Consider the following 26,509-nt stretch of genomic DNA (forward strand, 5'->3'; position numbering starts at 1 on the left):
CTCATCTTTATTATTTCATAACCTAATGTTTCATTATATTTATTTTGTTTATATTTTGCTGACTTCATACATCACACAGCTAGCTCATTTTCTTCTTCTCTAGTTTAAAATTTTAATACTCTAAATTGCTTTGAAGTAGAAAATTTTAATTGTGTACACAAATTTAGATTTAGTATTTTTGTTATCATTAAATATTAGCATTTAAAATTTCCATTATGATTTTTTTTTTTACATTTGAGCTTTTTAGGTGATTTTGTTAAATGTTCTAATAGCATATTTTGCTGGAATTGTATTTTTTCTCTTATTACTATGTTATTGATTTATAAGTTAATTTCATTGTAGTTAGAGTACACTAGGATTTAATTATCTAAATATCACTAATATCTTCTTTGTGGGCTTGTTTTGAAAAGAATGTGTGTTTGTGTTTGCTGTGGTATTATATATAAAATATATTTATATATAAATATTAAATATTATTTATTTATATATGTAAAACATATTTTAACAATATAAATAACAAAGTTTTCTAATAAGTGTATATATATATTATTAGACAACTTTGCTATTTATACTGCTAAAATAGTATAGATCCATACTGACTTTTTGTCTATTTCAACTATCAGAGAGATGAATTGCAATCTCACAGTTTTAGGGGATTTATTGATTTCTCCTTGTAGCTATTTCAATTTATCTTTGTTATGAAGTATGTGTGACTTTAGAAAATGTATAGCTCTTCCTAGTAAATAAAACTATTTTTTCCATAAACAGAAAATTAAGTATTTCTATCAATGCCTTTTGACTTGTTATTTTCTAATACGGGATATTATTCAGCCATAAAAAGAATGAAATTCTGTCATATACAACAACATGCATGGAACTGGAAGACATTATGTTATGGGAAATTAGCCAAGCACAGAAGGACACATGTTCACAGTCATACGGGAGCCAATAATTAAACAAATTAAATTCATGGAGATAAAAAGTAGAATGACGGCTGGGAAGTGTAGCATGGTTGGTGGGGGACAAAGTGGGCATGATTAACGGGTACAAAAATATAGTTAGGTAGAAGAAATAAGATCTACTATTTGGTAGCATCCTTATTTAAAAATATTTTATATCATAAAATAAACTATGGAATTGGAATGTTCCTAACACAAAGAAATTATAAATGCTTTAGGGGATGGATACCCCAATTACCCTGATTTGATCATTATACATTGTATGCCTACATCAAAACATCACATGTTTGGTGATACACATATAACATGTTTAATCATAAATATATGACTATTTAATACCCATAGTAATTAATTTTAAAAAGGATACCAGAAACAATTATTTTTTTATCTTAGTCACATTTTAAAAACTTGTCTTCTTGGTCTTTTTTCTAATCTTTTATTTTAAAACTTTATTTACCTTAAGTGTAGGTATATTTCTTATATACTTCATATTATTAAATGTTATAATTGAGTCTGATGCTGATTAGTCTCCTAATTGGTGAATTTGTCTATTTTTATTCACTATGATAATTAATAAACTTAGATTTGTTTCTGTATGTTAATTCGTATCTTCTGTTTTTCTACTTTATGCCTGCCTATCTATTATCTATTTATCCATCAATCTGTTTTTTTAAATTCAATCTTCTTGAATTATTTGTTTTTATTCATTTTTTTCTTCTTTTCTGCTTTTTTGTTTTTTTCTAAAAATCACTCCATTGTTACCTCTTTATTAGCTTAGGTGGTGTTTTCATCCCTTTTTTCTGTTAACACTTAAATGTTAATGTGACTATTTACTTACTCACATCTTAATTTAACCAATATGTTTACTCTTGAGACATTTTAAAGACTTTAACATTAGCAGCACTCCACAGTATCTTCATAATATTTTAATGAAATTCATAGGTTTTGGTGTTAGGGTTATTCAAGCCCAGTAAAATTATTCTACATGCTGAAAAAAACTGGTGAAGTATTAGTAATATTTCTTTCTTGAATATTTTACATAATTCACCAGAATACCTATCTGGTCTTAAATTCTCTCTCTCTCTCTCTCTCTCTCTCTCTCTCTCTCTCTTTCTCTTTCTCTGTGTGTGTGCGTGCATGTGCATGTGTGTGTGTGAAGTTTTTGTTATAATAGACATATTATTCTGATTTTTCGGTTTATATCATGTCAAGTCTTGATTATTTAAATTTTTCAAGAAATTTGTTCATTTATTTGAGTTGTCAAATTTGTTCATGGTATGTCTATAGAATCTGTATTAATACTCCCTCTATCATTTCTGATATTGGTAATTCATGTTCTCTGGCTCTCTGGCTGGCTGTCTAATGGTTGTCCTTTTTTTCTAACTTTTCAAAAATCAAATTTTGGGTGTTAATTTTCTCTATTATTTGTTTGTTTTCTATTCTCCTGGCTTCTCCTTTAATATTTATTATTTCCTCTTTTCATACTCATACTTTTTTTTACTCTCTCTCTCTCTCTCAGCTTCCTAAGGTGTTACAATATGTAATAAACTTTAGGATTTTCTTTTATTTTTTAATATGAGCATCAACAGCTATAATTTCAATCTAAGCACAGCTATGTGTCTAGCCAACAAATGTGATATGTGGAATTTTTATTATTTATATTTTCAACATATTTTTAAATTTCTCTGCCTGTACGATATGGTTCCTTCACATTTGTGTGCCAACAGTTTTGACTGCAAACGTTTACCATTATTCTTATTGTTTACATTAATCCATGTGTTTTTTACACATTTTAGTTGTTGTTGCTCATTATACCTTCTCATGTTGCAGACCTAGCTTCTTTTTCTTCTTTTGTTTCTTCATTTCTTTCTTATATATATATATATTTTTTGAACTCTTATCTTTTAATTCTTCTCTGTCTTTGGAAGTGATATCCCCAAATTTTTTAAATCTGTATTTTGCCATCATTCCAAAAGTTTCAAGTGGATACACAGTTCTATGTTGTCAATAATTCTTTTATTGTGTTGAAAATATCAAGAGAATAAGACATTATGAAAAGATAATACAGAAACAAGGGTGAGTGAACCTGTAGACTCAGTGTGTAAAATATGCCTGCATATGTCAAAGTGAATAGAAAAGCTACTTTGTAGCCTTTTTTATATTACAGCCTCTCAGACCTTAGGCTTCAGACTGGTGAATTTTGTTTTGTACTGGCCAATGGACCAACTGTTTTTACTGTCCAATCTTAAATTCTAAAGATAAAATATTGCAGGTAACATAGAATATGCATTATATTTTTAAAGAGTTGACAACTGAAATCAATAACTATTTTTTGCTAATAAAAAAGATGATATAAGCTCTTTGTCCAAAGTAGCGCTTAATCAGACTGAAATTTTAAAGCTAGATGGTACTTGTTGTAAACAAATGGTCCAGGTGCTTACATATTTTAGCAGTTGTATATCCTGAGAAAACTCATTCTTAAAATTGGTGCTATACTAACAGTAGTATATGATATTGTAATGAGTTTGCTTTATCATTGGAAAATACTTACTTCTGCTGTAGAGGACAAGAAAACAACATGAGTGTATCTCATAAAAAGTAATTAGCAAAGATAATAAGTAAGCTGGTAGACTATGAGATATAGGCAAAACTCATAGGGTATGTTGGAATAGAAGATAATAAATAAATAATTAACACATGACATACAGGCAGAATTCATAAGCTGAGCTAAATATAAATAAATAGTAAATAATTAATAGACTACAGAACATGCTAAAGATGGAAAGAATAATTTCAATGTATGCTGAAAAAACAGAAGTGCTACACGAAGATCAAAAAAGAAAGGTCATATATTGAGAATGCATCCTATAGGCTAAAAGCCACCTCATCCCTATATAAATCACCCAATGGTAATACCTAGCATTGTCCTATGACAGTCCCAGATATGTCCTGCCCAAGGAAGGTACATAAAACCATGACTATTCGTTTAACTAATTGGCAAGTTACTTACCTCTGCATATCTGATAGACAAATGGATATCTTTGCCCCTAGTAACTTTTGTCTATGAGTCCTTTGAACATACTTGGGCTTTTATTCTCAAAATTATATCATTAGAAAGGAAGAGGATGGTGGAGGAGAGAAAAAGAGACAGGACGTTTGTATGTTGTGTATCCCAGAACTTATGTTTCAGGTATTTTTTCTCACTCACAATCTCTCTGAAGCATGTTAACCTGTCCCACCTCCCTCCTTTGCCTCTTACTTCGTATTTTAAATATTTTTAATAAACTATGATTTGTTCTATAATAAACTGACTTTCTGTTTTGTGACCTCTGGAGTAGTTTATTAGTATGCTCAGAATCTATCATTGCAAGTAATTTCCTATATAGTAGATAATAATAAAATCATTAAAGCATATTTGCTAATACTCTTTACAATGGATATTTAAGGCCAATTATTTAAAAATTAAGATAATGAGATATGCTAAGATTAAGAATATCCAATTGTACTTGCAGACAACCAATATTTATCTGTGTAACTTCTAAATAACCTTGACCAATACCAGATATTTATAACGATGAAAACGAAACTCAAGTCTCTATAAAGCTGTTAATTAATCTCTAAATTACTTTGGGGAAACATTTCTTCTGTTACTACTTGGAAATGATTATGTGTTCTAGAGAATGGAAACTTGTGGTTCATAACACTTTAATATCTATTTATATACTTACAGAGATTTTGCTTCATATAAATCTATAATCCTTTCTAAAATATTGTTCTATCCCAGTGGGTTCCACATACTGATAGCATATCAAAAGCTACATTCCAATGAGGCCTGCAATATTTCACTAACTATACTCTTGTCTGTCTTGTGTCAATGTCCTCATTTATCATGTACTCTTGTCAGATCAGTCTTGCTACAGAGACACTTTAAGTCACTTTCATTTTTAACGTGTTTCATTGGATCCAAGTTTGGATTTAATAAAGTACAAATTTCTTACTCAGGCATTCTAAACCCTAAGAGAATCAGGCCATGCATCTTTTCCAGGCTTATATTTTTTATTACTGTAAATCCAAGCTGTGGTTGGAATGCTTCAATGTTTGGTCAACCCTTCAAACCTAACAAATATTAAGTATGAGATTTGAAACTATGAATGCATGTCTGTTATCTGTAACTACCTAGTCATTACTTAATGTTTTTGCAATAGTCTCATCATCTACAAAATGTGAATATAATAATTATAATCATAGCCATAATTATACTCTCCTCACAAAGTTGTAAAGATTAAATTAGATAATCTATAAGGTGTTATTTATTCTGAGAATCCCCTTCTCTTTATGTACATATCTATAGATATATATTGATAGACATATATTTTCTAAAAACTTCTTTGTGGGTCAGCTATATCCACATTTTTTAAATTTTTCCTAAGGTCTTTATAATCAACTTTATTTCTATATACTAGTAATGAACAATTGGAAATAAAAACAATGTACCATGTATACTAACATTCAGAAACTTATATCACACGACGAGCGAGTGAACTCTGATAGAAACTATAGAAGCTGGGTGACAATGACATGTCAACACAGGCTCATCAGTTGTAACAAATGTACCACTCTGGTAAGGGATATTGATAATGGTGGAGGCTATGCATGTGTTGGGTAGGGGATATACAGGAAATCTCTCTAATTTCTGCTAAATTCTGCTGTGAACATAAAACTGCTCTAAACAGTAAAGTCTCTTGAAAAAATAAACATGAAACAGGTATAAACTAATAAGTATATTTAGCATATATGATGAACACTAAACAAACAAACAGAGTTCTGGTTTCAGCCATGACATGTAAAAAGGTTGGAAGTCATTACTTCATTTTTTACCAAAAGAGAAGAAATGAATAAATGTAAAATTAACAGTTCTTGGGCCTATCAGAGAACTGAGGTTACAGGGCAAATCACCACGCTGAAATCTGGAGATACAGGCAAATACACAGAAATACAGTTGGGATCCACTTGCCTAGAGAGGATGCTGCTAGAGGCAGAATTGTTAGAAATGTTTTAATAATAATATAGACAAGTTGGTGGAGACTGAGTGTGGACATTCTTGAGAGTGAGAAACCCCTGAGAGTCATAATCTTAGGGGAACCCCCACATTCTTGTGGGTTTTACATTCAGGAAACACACAAGGTTCTCAAAATGCATAGCTAAGAACAATCCCCTTCTTTTCCAGAGCCTTATGCCACCCAGCAGAAAAGGCAATTTACCCAACTCTAGCCCCTTCTAGCCTTCTTATCTCACTTAAGGGTATGTGTGGTGGTGGTGGAGGAGGGGAGAGTTAAAACAGACAAACAAACAAACAACAGCAAAAAAAAAAAAAAACCTGTTTTGAGAAACATAGCCCAGCGACACAAGCATACTAAAGGACTGAGATTTAATCATAAGATTGTAGAGCACTTTCCTTCACTACCTAATACTTACCATCGTATAAAGTATAATAAAAATGGATTATAGCTGGAAGAACTGCAAGACACGAACTCTATATAAGGAAGAGTTCTTAGGGTCGTCAAAAGACAAAAATTGATAGAATTGAACACTGATGTAGAAAAATTTACTATTGCAGTTGAAGACTTTAACATTCCTCTTTCAGCAACTGATAGATCAAGGATGTAGAAAATCAGTAAGGATAAAGCTACCTGAAGAACACTATCAATCGACTTGATGTAATTGACATTTATAAGGTACTCCATAAAGCAATAACAGAATACACATTCTTCACTGTCTCATGTGGAAATTCACGCAGATAAATTACATTCTGAGTCATGAAACACACTTTAACAAATTTAAAATAATAGAAATCATACTAAGTATGCTCTCAGGCCACAGTGGAATTAAGCTAGAAATCAGTAAAGGAATGATAGTTGGAATATTCCCAAATATTTGAGGATAAAACAACATACTTTATATAAAAATGGGTCACAGATCTCTCAAATAAATTTTTAAAAATTGTACTAAGTAAAAATTAATAGAAATTATTAAAATGTGTTAGAAGAGTGAAAGTCATGCTTAAAGAAATACTTATGATATTAAATACACATATGAGAAAAAGCAAAATCCCTAAAATCAATAACAGCTTCCTTCTAAGGACACTAAAGAAGACAATGTAATCCTAAAGCAAGTAGAAGAAACACAGAAGAAATAATTAGAACAGAAAACAATAAAATTAAAAACAGGAAATCAATAGAGAAAAACAATGAAACATAACTAGGTTTTTGAAATGTATTGATAAATTGTTTTGAGGTATTTTTGAAATTAAATTGATAAAACTTTAGCCAGGCTAACCAAACAAAAGTGAGAAGACACAAATTACAAATATTAGAAATGAAAGAGTGGTCATTACTACTGATTTCATGATATTAAAAGACAATAAGGAATACTGTGAACAACTCTATCCCACAAATATCATAAATATCATAACATAGATGAATCAATTTCTTCAACCACTCTACCAAAACTCCCATCAGAGAAATAGATAATCTCAATAGGACAATAGTTATTAAATAAATTGAATCAATAATTTAAAATATTATAAAATATAGAGCATGGGCCTATATATTTTTACTGGTAACTTCTATCAAATGTATAAATAGGAAGTGATATAAATTCCCCAAATCACTTTCAGAGAATATAAGTAGAGGAATATTTCCTATCTCATTCAGTGAGGTCAGCATTGTCTTAATACCAAAACTAAATAAAGACAACACAATTAGAGAAAACGACATGTCTTAATACCAAAACTAAATAAAGACAACACAATTAGAGAAAACGACATATCAATATCTTTCAGGAATATATATGCATATACATATATATCCTCAAGAAAATCTTAGTACCTTGTATGTAACAATGTATAAAAAGAATTACACCTTATGACAAACTGAGCTTTATTCCAGGAATGCAAGACTAATTCAACATTTGAAAATTAATGTGGCTCACCACAACAACATGCTAAAGAACCAAGATTATATGCTCATATAATTAAGGAAGAAAAAGATTTGACTATATCCAACATCAACCACAGTAAAAATTTTTGGCAAATTAATAATAGAAAAAGTATTCATCATTTTCTAAAAAGCATCTGCAAAGCCTAGAGATAATATGATACTTTGTGATGAGATACTGGGTGGTTTCCCATAAGACTGGAAACAAAGTTAAGATGTCCTCTTTCACCACTCCTAATTTATATCCTACTGGAAGTTCTAGTTAATGCAATAAGATAAGAAAGTAAAATAAAGGTAGGAAGATTGGGAAGGAAGACAAAACTGCCTGTGTTTGCAAAAGAATTATTATATATATAAAAATTCCCCAAAACTGACCCTCCAAAATCCCGAAACAACCCACCTAGAACTAATAAATGAGTTTATCAAACTCACAAATAAAACATTAATATAACAAAGTCATTTTTGCCATATATACCAGCAATAGATTATTTAAATTTAAGATTTTAAGTAACATAGCACTTACAATGATTTATCTAGTTATACATCTAAAAAAGTGTATAAAAACTATAAAACTCTGATGAAACAAAATAAAGAAAATCTAAATAAAAATAAAGATATTCCATGTTCATATATTGGTAAAAACAATTTGTTAATATGTCAATGCTTTCCATCTTGATCTACAGATACAACACAACCCCTACCAATAATAGATCAAGTCATATTGGGGATATTGACAAAGTCATTGTAAAGTTAATACGGAAAGGAAAAAGACATAGTATAGCCAACACAATACTGATGTAAAATAAAAGTTGGAGAGGACTGATATTACCATATTTTAAGAGTTACTATAAAGTTAAATATCTAAGACAAGCATGGTAATGCCAAAACATAGACACATAGATCAATGAAACATAACAAATAGATTTTGACACATATAGCCAGTCAATCTTTGACATATGAGCAAGGCAACTCTATGGAAAAAATATAATCTTTCAAAAAATGTTGCTGGAGTCATTGGACATCTGTGTACAAAAGCATGACCCTAGACTTCTACCTCACACCTTTCAGAAAAATTAGCTCAAACTGGATGGAAACGTGTAGAAACAATACAGTAAAAATCTAGGTAACCTTGAATTTTTCATGGAGTCTTTAGATACAACACCAAAATTTTTATCCATGAAAGAAAAATTGATATATTAGACTTTATTAAAAGTATAAACTTATGTACTACAAAAAGCACGATGGAGAGAATGAAAAGACAAGCTGTAGACTGGAAGAAAGTCCTTGCAGAACATGTATCTGATAAGGGATTTGATGTTGTTCAGCTCTGTGTCTCTACCCAAATCTCATGTCAAATTGTAATCCCCACGTGTTGGAGGAGGGGTCTAGTGATAAATGAATCACTTATGGGAATGGATTTCCCCCTTGCTGTTCTCCTGATAGTGAATGAGAACCACAACATCTGATTGTTTAAGTGTGCAACACTTCCCTGTTCACTCTCCTGTTCTGACATGTCAAGAAGGTGCTTGCTTCACCTTGGCCTTTCCACCATGATTGTAATTTTTCTGAGGCCTCCCCAGCCATGCTTCCTGTACAATGGTGAAGAACTGTGAGCCAATTAAGCCTCTTTTCTTCATAAATTGTGTAGTCCTAGGTGTGTCTTTATAGCAGTGTGAGAATGGGCTAATACAGAAAATTGATACCAGAAATGAGACATTGCCATAAAGATACTGGAAAATGTGGAATGAACTTTGGAACTGGGTAATGGGCAGAAGTTGGAACAATTTAGAGGGCTCAGAAGAAGAGAGGAAGGTGTGGGAAAGTTTGGAATTTCATAGAATGAATGGTTGTGACCAAAGTGCTAATAGTGATATGGACACTATATATATGGACACTGTAAAATAGAAGTTGGAGAGGACTGGCACTACCATATTTTAAGACTTACTATAAAGTTAAGTATCTAAGACAAGCATGTAATGGCAAAAGATAGACGCATAGATCAATGAAACAGAACAAATAGATTCAATTCAAACAGATATTCAACAAACAGGATAGTGAAGTCCAGGGTGAGGTGGTCTCAGATGGAGATGAGGAACTCATTGGGAACTGGAGCAAAGATCACTCTTGCTATACTTTAGCAAAGAGACTGATGGCATTGTGCCTCTGCTCTAGGGGTCTGTGGAACTTTGAACTTGAGAGAGATGATTCTAGGTATCTGGTATAAGAAATTTCTAAGCAGCAAAGTTTTTAAGATGTAGCCTGGCAGCTCCCAGCAGCATACAGTCATATGTGTTCATAAAGAGATGGTCTGAAATTGAAACTTATATTTAAAAGGCAAGCAGAGTGTAAAACTTTGGAAAATTACAGCCTGACAATGTGGTAGTAAAGAAAACCCCATTTTCTGGGGAGAAATTCAAACTGCCTTCAGAAATGTGCATAAGTAAAGTGGAGCCAAATGTTAATAGACAAGACCATGGGGAAAATGTCTCCAGGGCATTCTAGAAGACCTTAACAGTAGCCCCTCCCATCACAGACCTGGAGGCCTAGGAGGGAAAAATGGTTTTGTGGGCCATGCCCAGAGACCTGCTGCTATGTGCAGCCTTGGGGCATGGCACCCTTCATCTCAGCTTATCCAGCTTTAGCTGTGGCTAAAAGGGGCCAAGGTACAGTGCAGGCGGTTGCTTCAGACAATGCAAGTCCCAAGCCTTGGCAGCTTCCATGTGGTTTTGGGCCTGCAAGTGCACAGAAGTCAAGAATTGAGGTTTGGGAGCCTCCACCTAGATTTGAGAAAATGTATGGACATGCCTGGATTTCCAGGCAGAAGTGTGCTGCAGGGGTGGAGCCCTCATGGAGAACCTCTGCCAGGGCTTGAAGCCCAAATACAGAGTCCCCACTGGGGCCATGGCCCAGTGGAGCTGTGAAAAGAGGGTCACCATCCTCCAGACACGAGAATGGTAAATCCACTGAAAGCTTGCACTGTGCACCTGGAAAAGCCTCAGACACTCAATGCCAGTCCATGAAAGCATCTGGGAGCAGGCTGTACCCTGAAAAGCCACAGGGATGGTGTTTGCCAAGGCTGTGGAAACTCACCCTTTGCATCAGCATGCCCTGGTTGTGAGACATAGAGATAAAGGTACTTATTTGGGAGCTTTAAGATTTAATGCCCTTCTGAGTTTTGGACTTGCATAGGGTGTCTAGCCCCTTTGTTTTGGCCAATTTCTCCTTGTTGGAATAGGAATATTTACCCAATATTCCTGTGCCTGCATTGTATATTGGAAGCAACTAACTTGTTTTTCATTTTACAGGCTCATAGGCAGAAATGACTTGCCTTGTCTCAGATGAGACTTTGCACTTGTGCTTTTGAGTAAATACTGGAATGAGTTAAGACTTTGGGGGACTGTTGGGAAGGCATGAATATGAGAAGGACAGGAGGTAAGAGAGGGGCCAGTGATGAAATGATATGGTTTGGCTCAGTGTTCTCATCCAAATCTCATGTTGAATTGTAATCCCCATGTGTCAGGGGAGGGGCCTGGTGGGAGGTGCTCAAATCATGGGGGCATACTTCCCCCTTGCTGTTCTGATAGTGAATGAGTTCTCATGAGATCTAGTTGCTTACAAGCGTGTAGTGCTTCTTCTTTCACTCTTTCTCTCCTGTTCTGCCATCTGAAGAAGGTGCTTTCTTCTCCTTTACCCTTCCACTATCATTGCAAGTTTCCTGAAGTCTACCTAGCCATACTTCCTGCACAGCCTGTGGAACTGTGAGTCAGTTAAACCTATTTTCTTTGTAAATTACCCAGTCTCAATTATGTCTTTAAAGCAGTGTGAGAATGGACTAATACAGGCGTTACATTCAAAATATCTAAGAAAGAACACCTGAAGCTAACAATAAGAAAGTGAAATCTCAGTTTAAAAAGTGCAAGACATCTGAATAGACATTTTACCAAAGAAGACATATAAATATCAAATATGGATCGCCAAGGTAATTCTGAAGAAAATGCAATGTTGTAATAATTGACCTTTTCATGCTATCTCTCTTTATGTTTCACAAGTGCTAACCCTATTTGACTATTATACTTCCTTCTAACTCTATCTTGTGTCTACTCCCCAGAGAAAAAAAAGCAGCATAATGTAGAAATACCGTAAGAGCATACCGGCTATCGAACACCACATTTAGCAGTCCAGGTATCTCTGGAATAAGTGTACTGTGATCAAGGACACATTTATACGGAGCCTTATTTCCATTTGCAATGTTTTGTCCTTTGAGTTTGGTGGTGTTGTTAATCAGTATTTGTGTTACTATGTGTATTATCTTGTATTGCAATGTGTTAGTTTTCCTTCATATTATGTTTCACATTTCTTTGTCTGTTTATATTTTTTAAATAAACATTTTAAAAATATTTGGAAATGAGGCTTTATAAAAAACTCTTTTGGAAAATTATCTTTTTAAGTGGAATTAGAGGAGAAGATAGTTTCTAGATGGGAATGTGGCCATAAGATGGGTTTAATCAGTTATTTAGGTAGGTAGTATTAAGGACCGGTAATTCAAATCATGAATCTAAACTTTTAAATACCCTCATGCAAGTTCTTTAAATTCTCTAAGTCTTAATTTCTTCACAGAAAACAGAAATTAAAATGTTTTCTATGTGTTCTTGGTAAGATTAAATTACATAAAGCACCTAAGACACCAGTGACTGTCACAATGCACAACTATAGTTAGCAAATATTATTCTCATACATTCTGCTGTAGTAATTTGAAAATAATTCTCTATAAAAGGTAAATTCCAATTTTTAAAATATATGTAAATTGTCTGACCATGGTGGCTTATGCCTGTAATCCCAGCACTTTGGGAAGCCGAGATAGGCAGATCACCTGAGGTTAGGAGTTTGAGACCAGCCTAGCCAACGTGGTGAAACCCCGTCTCTACTGAAAATACAAAAATTAGCCAGGCATGGTGGTGCATACCTATAATCCCAGCTACTCAGGAGGCTGAGGTAGGAGAATCACTTGAACCCAGGAGGCTGAGTTTGCAGTGAGCGGAGATTGCACCACTGCACTCCAGACTGGGTGACAGAGTAAGACTCCATCTCAAAATATATATATAATGAGTGCTTTATGTTTATGAGGTGGTTTATTAATTGCATTTAAATATAGAATTATTTGCATATTGTGTGCTTGGTTTAATTAGGATCAACAGTATATTTAGGATTGAAACGATTGCTAAATAAAAGAAAGGATTTCAACTTTAATTTTTCAAAGAATCAAATTTCTGAATGTATTTTTTGTTAGAAATTATTTGGAGATAGTGAATTTGACCTAGCTCAGTCACAAACTATTTATTTTGGCAAGAAGTTTTGAAATCTATGAGTTGGTGCATCATTTTCAGTCACAGTAGTTGAAAGCAGTTTTGTATTGGTTCAGATGCTGTGCTTTAGTGACTTTTACTTTGTCATAGTTGATTTATACAGTGCAGTAATATTGAGAATACACTTATAGAAAATATATATTATCTTTTCACTCATGTATTCTACTTGAAGAGTATATAGTATTATAAGCAATATTATCAATTCCAAACTTTTGATAGGAATTATAAGCATACTTACACATAACCTCAGTAGAAAATAATATTGAAGCTTATTATTATCTAAATAACTTATATATATATGTCCTTTTAACCTCATGGAAAAATAAATGGATTCAATAAAGTACTTTAGAAATAGGCTTACATCTTGGGCTTTCACATTTTTCACTAAAATGAACCAATCTGCTCCCAATTTAATTCATTATTAATTCTTTAGTAGGCAACATAAATGTAATAAACAGAAAAAATTGTGTCTGTGTTAAAATAACTCTCCTAAATTGTATTAAATGATTAGTAATACTTCATAATCAGTATAAAGTAGGCATAGATTTGTTTGGGAGATGCACGTTAATGAATTTTGTTGTAAGAAAAAAATACATCATTAGACTTTGTACAGATTTCATCTGAAGACCTCTGCTAGATTGCCTTTCAATACGATGGCAACAGTATCCCAGCAGGATACTACAAGAGATAGTCATGTGACTAATCACAGTGGACTTCATGTCCTTGGGGTTGCAATACCACAACTGACATTTTTTTATACCATAGAGTTTGAGTCCTGACAAGCATCTGTGAAGCTTTTCTGCTTCATCTCACCCTGTCTATACTATATCTCTATCTAGAACAGGAAATGTGCCTCTTGGGTAAAAAATCAGGTTTAGAGATGTGAAAAATAGAAATTAGCATATTTTTTAAAGACATACACATATTCATATATATGTATATATAGTCCAATAATACATATATATATAAATATTCAGACAAAAAAATCTTACCTGTAATAAAATGTTTATATTAAGAAATATCTCAAAGATTAAATTTGAAAAGCATTCATAGTGTGGATAAAAAAAGAGAAAACTATTTCACAGCTTGCTTTCTATGACACAATGGAAAATATTGACATGAGAAGAAATAAATTTTGGAAATCGAAATACTCTAAGAAAAGAGCATATATATTACTGATAGGCTGTATTTTCTTCACAACATATTATCACTTAAAAGGCAATAAAAATTTACACAATAGATGGATGGGCAGTTAAATTAAACAACATTGATTCAAAACTTGAAAAAAAAAGTGGGGGTCAAAATATACTATTTGATTAAGTACTGGCTCTTGTTACTTAGGAGTCTGCCAAAAGGTTTGAATCTTATCCAAAGTAGTCTATTATACTTTTCACCATTTTTAAACCATGAAAGCAAGGGAGACATAAAATACACAGGCATTGAATAAAAACTGAAAAGAAGCAATTAATTTAGAACAAATGTCCACTTCATGTGATAAAATCGAAGCCCTAAAAAGAGCCTAGTGACAGCTTTTAGGTGTTATGTCTCCCCCTAAATTCTGTGCTCAGACATAAGATTAGTTTTAAATCTTTGGTTGAGCATTTTAAGTTTTCATACTCATAAGACATTGTCCTTTCAAACTTTGAACATTAAATTAGCCCTTAGTATATTCACTTGATATATATCAAATTAATATCAATATCTATAATCTAAGCTCCCAAATGCTAGTTTTTACTTTTTCAATAGAATTTCAAAAAATACATTTAGGTGTACAAAGAAGAAGGGATTATGTAAGCTTATTATTAATTCTTTCATTTAGATGGACAGTGAGCTTTGGATGAGGTTAATAAATACTGCACTGAATTCTATTAGCAGTAAGGAAGTGCTTTATGTATTATATGGTAAATTATAAGGCTATGCTTTTAACAGATAACTAGATATAATATTTTTATTTTCTATTAATTATATTCTACCTGGTTGTGCATTCTTGTTTGGATTAATGTACTATTTTCTAATAGTTTAAAATTTACTGTAAGTGTTAACACTTTTTACATTTCAAAATTATGTGCTTTTAATCACTTTACAGAGAACATTTAGGTGGCATTATAATCAAAATTACAATGACAAGTGAAGGTAATGTGTTACTGATTAAAAATAATTTATTTAAGAATATTCAGAATATAAATATAAGACAAAAGAAGAAAACTTAAAATACCCATAACATTCTCCACAACATAACCATTCTGAACACATTGATATAAACCTTTCCAGGTGCCAGTGGGTTCTTGATCCGAATTTATTTACATAACTTCAATATATTGCAGTGGGGGCTTTTCAAATAGGAAAATTAAAGCTACAAATGTTATTTGAAGTCTTTGTTTTTATATGATTTTGGTTAAATAGGTGCAGAGTCTCTGATGACATTACCAACTCTTAACACACTGAATATGCTTAATAAATTGCAAAGCACATAGATAGAAATGCTATATATGTGTAAATATATGTTCCTTGACATGAAAAAGAGAAAAAAGGATTCATTGAAGATAGTATTTCAATTAAGGCATTAGAGTATTTCACGTAGGTCTAACCTGAATATGAAAGAAACCCACATCAATACTATTCATCAAATAACAACTAACTAATTGAGCACTCACTATGTCTGTATACTATTTATCTTTTGCATGAGATGATTGCCATTATCCTAATTCTATAGGAGAGAAATGTGAGATACAGAGATAATAAAAACATTTAGGGACAAGAGAATATAAATGATAGAGCTAGCAGTTGGCCACATATATCCAATGTAAGAGTTTACTTTCTTAACCATTCTGCATTACTGATTCATAATTGTAGATGGCGATTCTAGGTGCTGTTAATAATAATGGTAGATTCATTCCACCCCATCTCATGAACTCTGAGAGAAATTCTGGACAGTCTGGAGTTATCTATATTCAGTAAGAGGTAAAACTTTTACAACTATTTCTCTTATTTAAAAAGCCATGCAATATTGAAATTTGGGTAATATTGATAGTAGCGTTGCACATTTATCAACAGATTCCAGCTGCCAGCCAAATCTTTTGCAATTACAGGTAATTAAGACAAGTAAAAGAAATGGTCAAAAATTCAATTTGCTATATTAATGTAAGTTATATTCTCCTCTTTTTTGAGAGGAAGTGGGAAGTGAGAATGGTGCAGTTGTTGGGGTCAGTTAAGAAATAAAATATATTGGGCTTCCTAAAGGATATATTAAAATATTGATTACATGGTTTTCACGTTTTTACTTATTTCATTGTGGGACTTCCAAATATGGTAAAGATAAAAAAGTCATGTATGAATGAACACTTCAAAAATCAAATGAGTGTAATTCACCAAATAGGTGTTTTGTGGATGACAAAAAATGAAGTCAAATTGAAGTTTGCAAAATACTAGAGGAACTTTATATGTTTGAACTCCAATACAATGATTCTCAACTACAGAGTAGCTTTAAAAATATACCATTGGCCGGACACGGTCTCACGCCTGTAATACCAGCACTTTGGGAGGCCGGGGGGCGGCGGATCATGAGGTCAGGAGTTCAAGACCAGCCTGGCCAACATGGTGAAACCCCATCTCTACTAAAAATACAAAAAATTAACTGGGCGTAGTGGTGGGTGCCTGTAACCCCAGCTACTCAGGAGGCTGAGGCAGGAGAATCACTTCAACCCAGGAGGCAGAGGTTGCAGTGAGCGAAGATCGCAGCACTGCACTCCAGCCCAGGCTACAGAGTGAGACTCCATTTCAAAAAAAATATATACACACACACACACACACACACACACACGTATATATATAAATAATATATATATACACACACACACATATGTGTGTATATATATACCATTAACAAGATACCACCACAAGCCAGTTAAATTATACACCTTCGTTAGTTATTTATGCCTAATGTTCCATTATAGGAACGCTAAGCATGTGGGAGTTATTTATATCCTACTGCTCAAGGTCATCGCCAAGGCCTGATTGCAAACATTCAAAAAATTGCAACCTCAGGCATAAATGGGTTAATAGGACCCTAACAGTGATAATCTTTTACACCACAAGTTATAAAAGCTTGCTCTACCACTTGATTCCAGTAGGCTTTCATCCATGAGAAACTCTCCCCCTATGAAAGAGGGCCATGAAGGATTTAGGTTTCCTGCATCCATTTATTTCTCTTCCTTGTTACCATCACCCAGTATAACAATGTCATAAACTAACAGTCCCTTAATCTCTACTGAGAGAAGCATTTCCATGCCCTTAGTATAAAGATGAAAAATTATTAAACAATTTCTCTGAAAATATTCAGGAAAAAATATTACCCACAAGTTACTATAGTGGTTTCTAAATGACTATCTATAGTGAATTTTAAAGTTTTCCTATACCCTAGGAGAGTCTGCTTTCTCATTCAGAAGATTCTTATGTGCAACTAGTTTGCGTTTTTAGAAGTTTTAAATCAACAGAACTCCTGTTTTTCCTAATAAGCTCATATATGTTATGTCAGTTAATAAATATGGAACGGAGTACATGGCTTTGCAAAGCAGTGGAGGAAGAGACAGAAGGCCCAGAGTTATTTATTTTACCCTTTTATGTGCAATTTGGAAGGCAGAGAAGTAACATGTGGCCCTGAGGGATGAAAAATGTAGCCCAGTTTCATGGTTTCCAAATTAACATACCAAGAAATCCAGCTGTACCTTTCTGCATCTCTTTGGATTCTATGAATTGCATTCATTTTTTTATAGTAGTCATCTTTTTTTTTCTGAAGTTACATCTTTCTGATTCTCACAACTGAAGAGCTACTACTAGAAGAACTTCAGAAAAGTACTTACATTTTAAGAACTTTTATTACTTAATCTGTCAGCATGCTTTGCTAGTTTCTGTTTTTCCCAGATCCTTAAGGCTGAGTTCTCTGATGCCCTTAACAGCTTACTCAAACCCATCTCAGTGCGTCAGTCAGGACTCACAGAAATAGGACAAATAAGATTGGCATTCTTTTACCCACCCCATTGCATGCATTGCATTCATTCTCTCCATGTCCCTATTAACCATAGCTATTAAGAACACGCTCTATTATAACTACAATCCCAGATGCAGCTGATGGCTTGCTGTGTTCGAACTGCCTCTTGGCTTGCTCACAGCTTGTTTTTATCATTAGGTAATGTTTCTCAGAGCTAGTTGGCGCTGTGACTGTTTATTCATCTGCACTTGGCTGTGCTTTTGGTTTCCTCATCTCATTTTTGGCCAACAGGCCCTACTCCTCAGCAAAGAGCAGAGACCGGTGTCTCACAACACCACAGATGTGAAATGACTGGAAAATAACACCCTGAGTTGCTGCCATGAGGAATGATATTTAAGTCAAGATACTCCCCAATGAGGGAAGAGACTTTCAGCTGGGATTCTAAATTAAAAAAATATTCTGCCTCCGTAGTATGAATTTAAAATAACCATCCTAACACCACAGTTAATACAAAGTGATGACCAAAGCAAGGAAGAACATTATAATAATTATTACTCAGGTAGTAGAGAGACATAGAACTGAAGCACCATTCCCACCATTGATAAAGCCACCCTTTTGCTGAGTTTATAAAAGGAAAGGAAGCCAAAGCTTCCATAGAAATTAAATGAAGACTACTCAGACCTGAAAGACTACCTTAAAAAAAAAAAAAAAAAAAAAAGAACATAAAATTTTGAGTCTAGAAATAAGGCTCTGAAATTAGAAACTAGTATTCTTGGAGCATGTTGGAAAATTACTTATAGAGAATGAGAAGATGTTGGTCAAAGGGTGCAAAGTTTCAGTTATCCAGATGAATAAGTTTTGGAGATAAAATGCACAGCATGGTGACTAAAGTTAACAATACAGTGTTATGCACTTGACATTTGCTAGGAGAGTACATTGTAAGTGTTCTCACACCTCTACACACACAAACATCCCTCCCCATTACACACGTAAGTAACTAAATGAGGTGTTGGAATTGTTAATTAGCTTGATTATATTGATCATTTCACAGAGTATACATATATACATATATCAAACATCAAGTTGTGCACTTCAAATGTATAATTTCCATTAGTCAATTATACCCCCAATAAACTGAAAAAAAAAGGAAAAAAAAGAAATCTAGAAAAAAAAACCAAACAATTATTTTGATCTGCCTGGAATTAGCTCTTCTTGAAGAGGAAATAGAAACTGACTGGTAACCCCTTCTTTACCCTTTGTGACTCTTAAAGTATAATTATTTAAAATGTATAATTATAGGATAGACTTCACTTAATCCCACAAAAAGCCTTTGTTATTTTCAGTTAAGTCCTGCGTAAAACCAAAACAAACAAAAACCAAAAGACAACAACAAATAAACAAATAAACAAAGACGTGGCTAGTCTTACTACAGCTAAGAACCTAGAAAGGGTGCCTCATCTCTGTCTCTTACATTACAATTACACTAGTCAGGCTAGAAAAAGTTAATCTGGAAGCAGCTCCAGTCCCTAAAAGTGCTTGATTTTGTCTGAGATCTTCATTTGACTTAAAAATTATCTATCTATCTATCTATCTATTTATCTATCTATCTATCTATCTGTATATATGTGTGTGTGTGTGTGTGTGTGTGTATATATACGTATATATATTTGGCCCAAGTCACATAAAAGACAAGACGTAAATTATGCTTAGAAAGAGACCTAATCTGGTGATAATTTCTAACCCCATGTATGTATCAAGGCAATCTAATAGTCAAAATTGTGAAAATACATGACCACTAATTTTTTACTTCTGAAAGATCTCTAAATGGAATTAACCTGACTGCTGCAAATGGAACACGATAAGAATTCATGGAGTGACTATTGTGCAAGAGCCCCTGAGGACTGGTTGCTGTGAAGTTTGACACAGTTCTAATTTGGTTTCCTTTCAAAAGAGGTATTCCAATCTTCTCTTTGAATAATTGAGCAAAGCAATTATGCTATCTCTAGGAAAGCAATAATGTGCCCATGGAGGACAGTACAACATATTGCCTCATCATTTCATAATTTATTGATTTTAGAAAACAGTTAATTTCGCTTTAATTAACCCATATTCTGCAGTACATGAAAACAGCCCAGTTAACCACTTCTTAAGTACACATTTAAAGAAGCAGTTTGCCATACCTAGTTGTACATCAGTGATTTTACCATTTTTCTTACTTATTCTGACTCATTATTGTAAACATTGCCAGTTTATAGTTTAAATATTGGTTTAAACTCTACTGTTTATTTCCACTAGCTCAGAGTTCATAATGCATTTTGGATTACTTATAAGAAGATTGCCCAATTGCTAATTGAGAGTGTGAAAGTTTCATCCTTATCTCAGAAGGTTGTAAAATGTCAGTGATAAATAAATTGGAAAAGGGGAACATCCATCAAATGAGCAGAGTTTGAGAACTTGATACTCTAAACAGCAAATACAAATAAAAAAGGTAAATCTTAGGGAAAACACCACCAATATTCAAAGCCAAAATAAGGCATTAACACTTGAAATCATGAGTTAAAAACCCAGGGTAGAGGAAATTTTAAAATTTTCAGAGTAGAAAGGCTACTGGTTAGTGTCAAGAGTCAAATGGGATTATTTTTATTTGCCCATCCACCATAGCAACTTTATTCCATTCATTCCATCTTGATAGCTTTCTTGCAGCTCTTTTTTTTTTTAATGTACTTTTTTCTTACTTTACTATTTCGAGATATACTGAAAATATTGACAAAGGAGAGAAAAAATCATCAATAATTCAATTTTTTTCAGATAAAATTCCTGGAAACATTTTAGCAGATACACTTCCAGTAGTATTTTGTTCATTTTCTATCTCTTCTTACTGTTGTGATACACAAGTAATACACAACAATCACAAAAAATAGAAGATAGAAATAATAAAAATCAAAGCTAACGAAACAGCCTCGAAGCCCCAAATCAGTGTCAGTATCCTAGTGCATATTTTTCCATAACAAAATGATCGGTGAATGAGAATGGACACTCAAGTTATTTGAACCTTAATGAGCAGTGTGAGAAAGACAGACTGATCTTTATGTTGACCAATTTAGGTTGCACCATTGCTGTCCCACTTATAAGGAATATATGACTGCGGCAATCTCATGGGATTTTTGGTCAAGTCCAAAATATTAGGCTGCAGCTCTACAGAAGAAAAGCCTTTACCTTTCAATGGAATGGATGGTTTCATTGTCAATCATCCTGAGATAATTTTGGCACTACCCATACTTCCCCAAAGGGAGTGAGGGCAAGGACTCAGGAAAGAGAAGTTAGATTTTAAATAGATAAACTTTTCTTCTCTCTGAAGAAATTTATGAATATCAGATATGTATTGCTTTAGAAGTCCCTAATATAAGGATTATAAAAAGCATTACGAATTTTAATTTATATTTTTAAAGTACTCAAAATATTTTATGCAAAATCTAGACCTAAGAAAGAATTGCTAAAAATCGCTTATTTGACACTCTCTTCCTTTCTCTCCCTGCACTGCCCAAGGTGTCAGTCATATTATGATCATTACATTGTAAGATCCATAATACTCATACTGTGTTTTGTAGCCATAATTATTGGAGATAAAGATGAAAATACAAAGAAATAACTACTAAGAAAAGGGATATCTAAATCTATATATAGAAATATATACATATACATACACACATATGTAGTTATTAATAAGAAAATAGTATGCAAATACACACTAAAAACTAATTGTTTTTAATTTACTAAAATATCTTGTTTTATAAAATACATGTTTATTTGGCTTAAAATATGATAGCAAATGATATGATTAAAAGGTAATTATGTTAAAGATGTATTTACCAAATAAAACATACAAATAAGATTCAGTTTCATTAATTAATTTTTTCAAAATTTCAGAATATTGATAATTTCCAAATCTTACTAATATTTCAGAGCACTTAGAGTATGGAACACTTCACAATTGATTTTGTGAATCTAGTAAAATGACTCTAATACAGTTTTTCTGATAAAGAATTCTGTTAAGATGCTATAGACTGAATGTTTGTGTCATCCCAAAATTCATATGGTGAAATCCTAATCCCCAATGTAATGATATTAGGAAGTAGAGGCCTTTGAAGGCAATTAGGTCAGAAGGGTGGAGCCCTCATGACAGGATTAATGCCCTTATAAAAGAGAAAGGGACATGAGTCTTTCTATCTCTGCCTCATGAGCATGCAATGAGAAAAGATAGTTGTCTGTTAACAGGAAGAGTGCTCATACCTGCCACAGAATCTACCAGTGCCTTAATCTTGGACTTTCCAGCCTCCAGAACAGTGAAGAATAAATGATTTCTGCTTAAGCCACCCTGTATATGGTAATTTGTTATAGCAGCCCAAATTGACTAATATATAGATTTTTAAAAATTTACCAGCAGATGCATGAATGCAAGCACATAAAATATAAAATGTGCAAAATAAATAACATAACAAAATATTAATCTGCACAACTAAATATATTCCTATGTTTTGTTGTTTTAATAATAGAAACTATTTTCATGTACTTTATATCACATTAGTAGTAGAAAATGAACATCTCAATAGATGTAGAAAAATTTTAGTGAATGCAATTTGACATTATTCTTAATCAAAACCAACTAGTAACCTAAAAGTATTTTTTAATTGTAATAATAATATATTTTCGAAAAGCATCAAAGAAGTACTCACAATTTGTAAAAAGCTCCTGGCATAAAACAGGGCCCTAAAAAAGAAGAAGTGTTATAAAAGACATTTTATATATTTAGCAACATACAATTTAGGAGATTATTTTATTTAGGAGATTACAATAGGAAAACATTCATTAAGAAGGAATGCCTCAAAGGAAAGAGATCTGAGATTAAATAGACACAGGTAGACCAATTAGTCATGTGTAAGACTTTTGGGATTTGCCACAAAGTTAGAGATGGTTCTTTTATCTGAGACATTCTGGAATGGTGGAGGTTGATCTTATCTTAGAATACACAAGAACAGCGTGGTCCTTGTGATGACAGATTTCCTAGAACACAAGAGAGTGGAGAAATTTCTTAATCGTTGATATTTTGTGGAAGCATAGGGCTCAGATGAAGTTCAACATTGTCAGTGTCTTACCTGGAACATTACATGACTATGCGACTAAAGTTATCTACCATGAGCTTGGCATTATAAGATTCATCAGATCATGTAACCAGATAGCCACAGTGACCACTGTGCAAATGGTACATTTTAAATTGGGTCTAATAAGCTCCAAATTCATAAGCAAGTTATATATATGGGTGGCTCAAATTCTCATGTTACCTAGTTCTATTGTATCTATGCTTCTTCCTCAAGTCAAATTGTGATCTTATGAAGATATTCATATGATCAACTTGCAAAGAAAGAAAAAAATCAGGACTGGTTAAAATGTAAGTGGACTGTATTGTTCTAATTACTGACTAATACATACAATTTTTAAAAACTTTACTGACAGAAATTATACACTTTAATTATATACTTTAATATATTAAAGTATGTTATTTTATATATTACATAACACTCTATATATTCTATATGCTATTACATATTATATATAACATATAATAGAGTATATTATTTCTGTCATTACAGATCTCCTCAGTGCTTGTCTTAATGACAATTGTAAGGGAAGAGCCTTCCAATAGCAAGACTTGATTATCACATGGAGAAAAGTGGCTTGAAGTATGAGTATACACAGGCTCCCCAGCAGGAGGGAGTGGCTTTTGCTGATTGATCAAGGTTCTAGAAGGTACAATATTTGAAGACTAGGGACAAAAATCTCTCAAGAAAATGTATATGGGCACATCTATGAGAAAAGCCAGAGAGCGCGTGACTATTAATGAGTCTATGCCACAGAAGAAATTTTAAAAATATTTTAGATTAATAGAATGACTCATCCTATGGACATAAGTCTATTTCCTTTCAGTCATCTATTTCTGTTCAGTGCTGATTCAGTGAACAGAGCAACCCTGGAGACAAAGGTAGAAAATTTATATGAACCACCATGATTAGTTCTCTTTAAACTCAGATCCCTGATGAGTTAATCACACCTCCGAATGACCAACTATGTGCCTTAGAGACTAATGCTGAACAATTTATATGGCATCATTCCTAAATACACAATCATTTCTTTGGTGGCAATTAAATGATATTGGACCATTTCTTAGAGGGAATGGGTCATACTTGAATTACCTCTTACCATGGATATGGGCTTGTCTTTCCTGTCCACAGTGCAACTGCTAGCATTACTAACAGCACAACTAATCATGAGTTTACATCATAGCTGATCTATTAAAATCATATTCCACATAATATTCCTGCAAAGATTGCACACATTTATAAAAAGTGAGGAACCATAATGGGTGTACAGCCATGGAATACACCAGTCTTATACAACCTATTAATCAGAAGCAGTTGACCAATGGTATGGTTTGTTAAAGGCTCAGACAGTGCGTCAGATTAGGGATTATACTCTCCAGATTACAGCACTGCTTTTCAGGATGCAGCATATGCATTGGAGTATCAGCTGATACATGGTATTTTGTGCTCTATAGATTGAATGTGTGGACCAAGAGGTGGAAGTAGGATTGCCTCTACTACTTTTACTTCTAGTGAACCAAACATACAATTTGTTTTCAGTTACCTAATTTCAGTTACCTTAGGCTCTGCTTGTTTACAAGTGATGGTTTTCAGCAGAAACAACTCAGCTAAAAGACAGAGTAAGGGCTCCACTGAACTTGAAGTCGTAACTGCTTCCTGGCCTTTCGGGACTCTTCGTGTTACTGGTACTAACTGTACTAGCAGGAGGAAGAAGTAATTACTTCTAGTCATCATCAGGAAGCAAGTTTACTTCTATGAAACGGGAGTAGGGTAGGTTATGCCTCGAATACAACAAATTCATTGGGAAATGGCTTGGTCTTTCTGTGCCCAGTGATTAAATAGACCAAGAGGGCAGCAAAGTAAAGATACAAATCCTTGGGGGTAGCCTTCTAGTTCTAGGTCACACCAGTAGGCAAACAAGCAATTCAGGTCAGCTGTGGTGCTGGTCTAAGATGAGGGAAATACAGAGTCATAATAGAGAAGGAAAATTATGAATATCAATTACAATATTTGGACAAGTTGCAGCAACAGAGATTATTTTGTTTTACCTTACCTCTCTGTCCAGCTGTCACTATGGTGACAACACACGTTCCCTCTGCTGGAATGCATTTTCTTCTTAATGTTCATTCCCACACACCATTCAAGTCTGTTCAAATGTTACCCTCTTAATGGTGTCTTCCTGATTATTTTAAATTACATTTTTTTCCTACTCTTCAGTTTTTCTGTCCCCTCTTTTCCTGCTCTACATCACATTTAGCAATTTTAAATAAAATTACTTACATAAATGTATGCATTAATTACTTATTAATAGATATTTTTGTTGTTTATCTCTCTCCTTATATGTAAAATTCACATGGTCAAGAATTTCTGAGTTTTTTTTTTTCACTATTGTACCCCTATCATCCAGTAGAGTTCCTGGCTCATAGCAAATATTTAATGAATATTTATAAAACAGATGAATTAATTCACTTTATATTTTGGATGATGACTCCTGAATCTACATCTTCAACCTGCACATCCAAATTTATCTCTTACTCCACGCTTTCAGGTTACATACGGGCCAGAGGTAACATTATGTATAAGCAGAGTTGGCAGGATGTCGTATGGCATAATTTTAGTGCAGAATTGAAGACTTTTTTTTCTCATATGCCAAAGAATACCCCCCTTAGCTTGATTATTAATATTTCACATTTTTTACAGGGAATAATAATAAGGTTAAAATATATATAGTATTGGGAGAAGTAAGTATTTATACAAATCTATTCCCACTGTATTGAAAGGGTTTATATTAAGTAAAATTAAGGATGGGAAACCTAGGAACGCTAAGTAGCAGAGGCTGCAGTGAAAGTGTAAGAAAGAATATTTTTAAAGTAAGGGTTAGAGATTAAAAAGCAAATTCTACCTTCAAACTGTTTAGCAAGCCTCTGTAGTTTTCTCAAGCTTACCGCGCTTGCCCTAAAGTTTTATTACTTCGTGTTTATACTACCACATCTTTCCATCAACTTAATTCCTTCACACACCTTCTCAGCTTCAGTCGGTGGACTATCAT

General features: G+C 33.2%; 3 long non-coding RNA genes across 6 annotated transcripts in view; 2 read left to right on the top strand and 1 right to left on the bottom strand.

The window, feature by feature from the left end:
• Positions 1-23,741, bottom strand: part of LOC105477570 (uncharacterized) — a 140,868-nt gene extending 117,127 nt beyond the window's left edge. Inside the window, exon 1 of the long non-coding RNA XR_003017036.2 lies at positions 23,038-23,741. This is a non-coding gene — a long non-coding RNA (uncharacterized lncRNA). The remainder of the gene's footprint in view (positions 1-23,037) is intronic.
• LOC105477567 (uncharacterized) overlaps positions 1-26,509 on the top strand; it is a 577,843-nt gene that overhangs the window by 433,758 nt on the left and 117,576 nt on the right. The window lies entirely within an intron of this gene.
• LOC105477568 (uncharacterized) lies at positions 1,633-25,062 on the top strand. The gene is made up of 2 exons (XR_984795.2): positions 1,633-20,792; positions 23,953-25,062. It is a non-coding gene; the product is annotated as an uncharacterized lncRNA (long non-coding RNA).

The sequence above is a fragment of the Macaca nemestrina genome, chromosome 2, assembly GCF_043159975.1.
Source record: "Macaca nemestrina isolate mMacNem1 chromosome 2, mMacNem.hap1, whole genome shotgun sequence".
Taxonomy (NCBI): Eukaryota; Metazoa; Chordata; class Mammalia; order Primates; family Cercopithecidae; genus Macaca; species Macaca nemestrina.